Here is an 8,924-nt window from a genome sequence, read left to right on the forward strand (position 1 = left end):
AGTTGAATCTATGTCCGAGCCAAGACACAACATGGCCGCGTATCTGCAACCGGAAGACAAAGTTAGTCCGGAATACAAGGGGATAATGGAGTATCTTCATCGAGCACGAATCAACTATGCAATTACTACACAACACACCGCTTACCAGTCCCAGATCAAGGAATTCTGGAATTCTGCTGTGGTTGAGACAGTGAATAATCAAGAAGTGATTAGAGGATTCGTTACTGAGAAACCCGTGGTGATCACCGAGAACACCATCAGAGCGCGTTTGCAATTGGGAGATCAACCAGAAGATTCGACTTCTATTGATTTACAGTGTCAGCGTGGTTTATTGATGAGGCTACGTTACAGCGACAATGTGCTAGCAAATCAGATAAACAAAGGGTTCATGCCGTTACGATACAAGTTTTTATTGCATATTCTTATTCACTGTCTGAGCAACAAACGGTCTGGATACGATTTGTCACCTATTGAATTGACGGGATTGTTTACGGCTTTAATTTTGAACAAGCCGTTCAACATATCACGTTACATCTTTGACAATCTGAAAGAGAATGCCTGCAGGCCACTTCCATCAGCAAATCAACGGACGTCAACCAAGTTTTGGTTATATCCAAGATTCTTGCAAATGATGATAGATGATCAGATTCCGGATCTTCCCAAGGTTGAAGCAGATGTTCTACCAGTTAATCCGATGAACGAGCGTACATTGCTGATCTTCAAGTCTATGTCTAAGTATAAGGAATCCGATCCAGTTAGAAAGCTTATTGGTCACCTCGATGTTCCGACCTATGAGGCACCTCAGAACAACAAGTGGCGTCGAGATGCAAGTGATTCTGATGACGAAGAGCCCAGGTTAATCGCGTTGGCTAACACACAACTCGGGGCTAAGCACGGAATTAAAGCATCGAGCAAGAAGTCTGCTGGAAGTTCCAGTGCTGCAACATATGTTGAAGTTGATGTAAATGTTGCTGCGGAAGAAGTTCAAGGAGTGTTCATCGAATCTGATGTCCGTAGTGATATTGGTGGTACTGTAGTTGGAGATACAGGTGGTGGTGCAGGTGGAGATGGTGGTACTGCAAGTCGGTCAGGCGATGATACGACCGACAAAGGTAAAGGAAGGTGGACGAGCCGAGGAAGTTGGTGGATGAAAGCAGTTCGTCTTCTGATGATGAAGGAGGTTCTGGTAATGATGATTCGTCTTCTGAAGATGATAATCCTCCTCCTCCTCCAGGGATGCAAAAGGTTTATGATCAGCACGGGAATTTTCGTGGCTTTGAACGTATAGAGAAACCGGTTAGAACCGCAAAATCTGACAAAGATGAGGATTATTCCTGCTGCTCCTTGTTTGATTAGAAAGAGGAAAACAAGAAGACAGGGTACTCGTACTTCAAAGAAATCAAAGGACGGATCAGGGTCAATGGGTGAAACTGCTGGTGATGCCCCTATACCTGATTCGATCCAGCATTCAACGCCTCTAGAGCATCAGCTACCTCCTGTCAGTGATCAATTAACTACATCAGAGATGCTAGCGCTGGTCTCTTCTCCTCAGACGTCTTCTGGGACACGCACGGCGACTGTTGATCAACAGCCGCCTGCAACTCCCGTCTCAGGTACACACGTACGTCCTCCTCTTGTTATTACTGGTCCAACAGGTACTTCCGGTCCATCTGTTCAGCCTGGCTCCTCAGGACCTGAGCCTTCACAGCCGACTCTAGCAGAAACATTGTCTAGTTTGTCTGAAGCTGAGAAAATTCACTCCCTGATCGAACAAATCAGTGAATTGGGTAACTTAGTAGTTCGGAATACTAGAAAGATTGAAGAGTATCATGTACAGCGAACTCAGGATGTGGAGGCACACAACAAGCTAGTCTCAATTGTTAGTGCACAGAATCTTAAGATAAAAGAACAAGCTCTAGAGATTGAAAGGCTAAAATAAGCAAACAGGGCTCGTGATAGGGAAGCTGAGATAATGAAAGGGCGGAGTGATGTGTTAGGGCATGAGGCAAAAGTGTTAAAGCAGAAGCATGAAGAGCTGTCGGAGCGATATAAAAATCGTGATGATCGCTTAATAGAAGCCGTCACACCCCCAAAATCCACATGCGGAGTACCACCGCTTGGAGGCGTGACTGACCAGGATCTTAGCCACCAATCACATTGAACACATGAGTATATTTAAAAAAAACTTTCATTTATTAACAATAGTGTTACAACGTTACAATATTTCACAGTTTACAACGGAAGCATATTTAACTCATTAAGTGTTTATAAACCATTAATCTTGTGTAGCGATTCCATGTATCTCGACCCATGACCACTCCAGCTTCTCAGACAGCAAGTTCCATTGTTATGCACCTAAAGGCCTGCAAGGCATGTAACAACGAGTCAACAACAAAGTTGAGCGAGTTCACAGTTAATGTTCATTATTAAGTTGTTTCAAAACCATGAGTTCATTTGTAAGTTGTAAGTTAATCCGTTTACCCTGTTTCCCAAACATATCCATAGTTGGTGGGGGCTTCCCCATGTTAACCACTAGACCTGTTTACCATATCGACCACTGACTAAAGTAAGTTGGTGCCCTGACGTCAATGTCTATCATCATTGACTAGTGCCCAGATCCATTAGTTCACGCCCGTCCTCTGCGGCACGGTGTGAGGCTTGTCAAACCTAAATAGCGCTATCTAACTAATGACCCGCTCGCCATTGGCCCGGCGATTAAGTCGATATAAAAAGGAGGGACTTCATGATAGAGAGTTTTGGTCTAGTATCTGTGTTGTCACCCTTCAGTAAAGAGGGTGTGTACGAAATCCCCAAACCAGGAGATTACGCAGGTTCCGATTAAGTTCTTAGTACGTGTTGTCACCCTTCAATAAAGAGGGTGTGTACGTGTTCCAAACCAGGAGATCACGCAGTTCCAGTTCAAATCCTTTACCCATTCCCAACCCCTGGGAATCCCATGCCTTGTAGAAAGTGTGAACTCACCTTTGTTTTGCTCGGTAGATAAAGCATTCGTCCTAAGTTGGTTAACCACGTCCTAATATGGTTACCACTGTTATTAGTGTTGTGCACAAATAATCCACGTATATCTTACACGTATCTAACAGGTAGCATGCAAATTAAATCATCACGTAACATATGGAGCATATAGTGAGAATAGTAATCAGTGTACGACATAGCTTGTTTAAATCCGAACATACCTCATCGTATTTAATTTTATAATGAATCTTTATATACGGCGTGGTTATAAATTAAAGTTCCGTGGTATATAACAACTGTTTAAATTTATCTAAAACCCAACTATCATGTTTAAATTTGATTTGAAATTTGATTAGTTGATTTATAATTCAAATTCCAAATCAACTTATAGAATTATAAATAGAATAAATTTAAACACTCTTATTTATATCAAATTCCAAATCAATTAATCTTTATGTTCCGTGGTAATCAAATATCGTGTTTAAAGTTGTTTCATAGAATAAAGTTGAACATAAAGTTTTATGTATTGAGGGTGTTTATAAATTAAAGGTTATATGTGTGAGGCTGCTAATTGAATTAAACAAACCAGTAACTTATTTACACTCTCTTTTCCCAAATCAAGATTCACACTTGACCAAAATAAAAACTGTTGTCTAAACCCCAACTATTATGTATTCTACACAACAACCATCATTTACTCTTTTCAAATTATATACAAAACAGTTCAAGCATCGATTTTATCGCAGCCCTATCATTACCACATATTCAGTTTATTAAACAATAGACATGCATAAATCAATCTTTCAACAATAATCATTCCCATAGTTTGAACAATCACATGAACCTTATATATCAAACAAACAGCTAACACTCATGCATGCATCTACCTAAAATCTCATAATATAAGAAACGCATATATACATCCTTAATTCAAAATCAACAAATCGACAACCGATTACTAACCGGTGGGCTGTGCACGTCGCCACCATCCTTTCTGCTGTTGTCACCTTGTCGGACCCGAGCCAGAGCCACCACCACAGTACCGCTGCCGCCACCAGGGAGTTCGTCAGCAGATACTATCTCGGAGTTCTATCGACAACCTGGCTCATCGCCAGAGTCCCGTACTTCGCCGGAAAGACAGGGAGGTCACGTGAGATGGTCGGCTCCCTCAATAACCCCGTCGTTCCTCTCTCTCTCTCTACCAATGGCACCGTTCCTCGTTGCCGTCGCTGGTGCGGCCGCCGTCACCGGAACCGCCACTGTTGTGGCTTTTTATTTCTACTCAGTCGTCTCTTTCTCTCTCTGTTATTCTTTCCCGTTTCCTGCTCTTCTTTAACGGACAAAGCATCAGACAAGGTGGGTGGGTGTGTATATGAAGGAGGTTTAGGGAAGATCATGTATAGTAAAGAGATATGTGCGAGTGAGAAACAAGGTGGGGAAGGGGTGTCCCTGAGGCTGTGGCGTGGTCAGAGCTGGTCGCTGGCCGGAGTGCCCCTTTCCGGTGATCGGAGGTTTAGAGGAGGAGGGAAGGGATATGTTTGCGTGGCTGTTACATTTGATTAGGGTTTTTAGATTTTAAGAAGATGGGTGAGGGTTTAAGTTGGTTTATATATTGTAGGATTTAGGTTTAGGTTAGCTGGGTTGGGACTAGCCCAAGTGCGTGAACCTGTTATATGTTTATGTATCGCTAAAACAAACTGACCCGATTATTTAAAATATAACAATAACCAAATATGCGAAGGAACGAATCTTTCGTCACGTGTTATTATTATTATTTAATAAATAATAATAATAATAATATTAAGTAAAAATAATAATAACAATGATAGCAGTAATAATAATAACAATAAAATAACTTGCTCTCGATTATTGGGATCGAGAGTACGGGTTGTTACATTCTCCCCATGTTATAGGAATTTCGTCCTCGAAATTTGAGCTAAGATATACGACGCATTCATATCTTTAGGTTTGTTATTACCCTTATTGTTGCACGTACACACGTAGTTTCACGAAAGTTCGCAAAACGAACATATACAAGTCACATAGCACATAAAGTCATGTAGCATGAAAATTCATGTAATTCTCATAACATAAAATTTTTTACATAGTTTATTCTTATTCCACATAGCAGGGAATATTATATAAGTTATATCTATTTGCTCACCAACACTGTGTAGCGATTGTATGTGAAATTTTTGGGACACCTGATTTATCTGAACTTGAGCATAACGCCCAAGTGAATATATAAGTTAATGGAGTTAACAGGGTTTGTGTTCACCCTGTGAAGGTCGGGTGTTACATCATCCCCTACTTGAAAGAATTTTCGTCCCGAAAATTGTTCTAAAACGACGGCTTGAAGTGAGTTTCGACGAACTCGATCTATAGGCAACTTACAATGCAGGGGGGGGGGTGGTCTCATCTGGTTCCTCAATGAAGTGATAAAGTTGAGTTTATCAACTAACTATCGAAATTAAACCAATATGTTTAAAGTATTCCTCCAGGAATATTAGTTTGAAAAGTATTCCTTCCCAATCCAAGGAGAGTAGTATTCAAATCTAGAATTTTAAGGCAGTCCCAATCCAGGGGTAGTAGTGGTTCCCAATACCCGGGAATATGTACTTTTCTAAGGACGCGCGTGTAGCCTCAAGCTAGGGGTACCGTATGTATTTTCAAAACCGGGGAAATAGTGTGTTGTCCCAAACTATGGACATATGCCTTTAGTAAGAGTTGTTAACTCACTTTAGGGTGCGCGTTGTATCAAAAGTCTTGTGTCGACGACGCGAACTGGTATAGTAGGCAAACAATCACCAAAACACTTTTAATAATGGTTGCACGTCCTGAGTAACCAGGACTAATGTACGGATGTTTCACATAAGGTTGAGTTCCATCAACTGTAAACAAAGAAAGGTGAGAAAGATATCGATCAATCATTCGACGTTGCGACATCCAACACGTGGACGTTCGTATAAGCAACTAACATTCTACACGGTTCGCTAGGTGTTCAGATGGGTGCTCAAGTAATACTTGATAGCATCGAGATTCGAAGGGATCTAGATATGAATGAAAAGTTCACGTTCGAGTAGGGGACAATCACTACTATAACCCCTAGGTTTTTTATGTTTCACATCGATCAAATGACAGAACAGAACCCCCTTTTCACTTGTTAAGCCTCACTGGGACTCACATGCACCCCACATTATTATTATGTGTGCACCCACAATAATATTCTGATTTGCATGCTCATCTCAGCTCCTCTTAACTCATGTCAAATGGTTCCTCAATCTTGAGTAGCAAACAAAGAGTATCACGAAGCGTAAGTTGTGAAGGTTTAGGATACCACCCTGTCAGTCACATAACACATGCAAGTATACATGAATTCATACTGTTGTGCAAAACATGCAATCACATGCAATATCATATGTAAGTGTTCACTAGTTATGCAGTACAATGAGTATACGAGAGATGAACCTTGCAATCTAGAGCTGAGTGTCATGGTCGTATTCACGTCTTCAGAACTGTTCGGTTATAGTCTGGTTTTACAAATACGTTTTCTCCTTTTTAAAACCAAGTTCACTATAACCAATGGCTCTGATACCAATCTGTCACACCCCCAAAATCCACATGCGGAGTACCACCGCTTGGAGGCGTGACTGACCAGGATCTTAGCCACCAATCACATTGAACACATGAGTATATTTAAAAAAACTTTCATTTATTAACAATAGTGTTACAACGTTACAATATTTCACAGTTTACAGCGGAAGCATATTTAACTCATTAAGTGTTTATAAACCATTAATCTTGTGTAGCGATTCCATGTATCTCGACCCATGACCACTCCAGCTTCTCAGACAGCAAGTTCCATTGTTATGCACCTAAAGGCCTGCAAGGCATGTAACAACGAGTCAACAACAAAGTTGAGCGAGTTCACAGTTAGTGTTCATTATTAAGTTGTTTCAAAACCATGAGTTCATTTGTAAGTTGTAAGTTAATCCGTTTACCCTGTTTCCCAAACATATCCATAGTTGGTGGGGGCTTCCCCATGTTAACCACTAGACCTGTTTACCATATCGACCACTGACTAAAGTAAGTTGGTGCCCTGACGTCAATGTCTATCATCATTGACTAGTGCCCAGATCCATTAGTTCACGCCCGTCCTCTGCGGCACGGTGTGAGGCTTGTCAAACCTAAATAGCGCTATCTAACTAATGACCCGCTCGCCATTGGCCCGGCGATTAAGTCGATATAAAAAGGAGGGACTTCATGATAGAGAGTTTTGGTCTAGTATCCGTGTTGTCACCCTTCAATAAAGAGGGTGTGTACGAAATCCCCAAACCAGGAGATTACGCAGGTTCCGATTAAGTTCTTAGTACGTGTTGTCACCCTTCAATAAAGAGGGTGTGTACGTGTTCCAAACCAGGAGATCACGCAGTTCCAGTTCAAATCCTTTACCCATTCCCAACCCCTGGGAATCCCATGCCTTGTAGAAAGTGTGAACTCACCTTTGTTTTGCTCGGTAGATAAAGCATTCGTCCTAAGTTGGTCAACCACGTCCTAATATGGTTACCACTGTTATTAGTGTTGTGCACAAATAATCCACGTATATCTTACACGTATCTAACAGGTAGCATGCAAATTAAATCATCACGTAACATATGGAGCATATAGTGAGAATAGTAATCAGTGTACGACATAGCTTGTTTAAATCCGAACATACCTCATCGTATTTAATTTTATAATGAATCTTTATATACGGCGTGGTTATAAATTAAAGTTCCGTGGTATATAACAACTGTTTAAATTTATCTAAAACCCAACTATCATGTTTAAATTTGATTTGAAATTTGATTAGTTGATTTATAATTCAAATTCCAAATCAACTTATAGAATTATAAATAGAATAAATTTAAACACTCTTATTTATATCAAATTCCAAATCAACTAATCTTTATGTTCCGTGGTAATCAAATATCGTGTTTAAAGTTGTTTCATAGAATAAAGTTGAACATAAAGTTTTATGTATTGAGGGTGTTTATAAATTAAAGGTTATATGTGTGAGGCTGCTAATTGAATTAAACAAACCAGTAACTTATTTACACTCTCTTTTCCCAAATCAAGATTCACACTTGACCAAAATAAAAACTGTTGTCTAAACCCCAACTATTATGTATTCTACACAACAACCATCATTTACTCTTTTCAAATTATATACAAAACAGTTCAAGCATCGATTTTATCGCAGCCCTATCATTACCACATATTCAGTTTATTAAACAATAGACATGCATAAATCAATCTTTCAACAATAATCATTCCCATAGTTTGAACAATCACATGAACCTTATATATCAAACAAACAGCTAACACTCATGCATGCATCTACCTAAAATCTCATAATATAAGAAACGCATATATACATCCTTAATTCAAAATCAACAAATCGACAACCGATTACTAACCGGTGGGCTGTGCACGTCGCCACCATCCTTTCTGCTGTTGTCACCTTGTCGGACCCGAGCCAGAGCCACCACCACAGTACCGCTGCCGCCACCAGGGAGTTCGTCAGCAGATACTATCTCGGAGTTCTATCGACAACCTGGCTCATCGCCAGAGTCCCGTACTTCGCCGGAAAGACAGGGAGGTCACGTGAGATGGTCGGCTCCCTCAATAACCCCGTCGTTCCTCTCTCTCTCTCTCTACCAATGACACCGTTCCTCGTTGTCGTCGCTGGTGCGGCCGCCGTCACCGGACCTGCCACTGTTGTGGCTTTTTATTTCTACTCAGTCGTCTCTTTCTCTCTCTGTTATTCTTTCCCGTTTCCTGCTCTTCTTTAACGGACAAAGCATCAGACAAGGTGGGTGGGTGTGTATAAGAAGGAGGTTTAGGGAAGATCATGTATAGGAAAGAGATATGTGCGAGTGAGAAACAAGGTGGGGAAGGGGTGTCGC

The sequence above is a fragment of the Helianthus annuus genome, chromosome 17, assembly GCF_002127325.2.
Source record: "Helianthus annuus cultivar XRQ/B chromosome 17, HanXRQr2.0-SUNRISE, whole genome shotgun sequence".
In the NCBI taxonomy this organism is placed as follows: domain Eukaryota; kingdom Viridiplantae; phylum Streptophyta; class Magnoliopsida; order Asterales; family Asteraceae; genus Helianthus; species Helianthus annuus.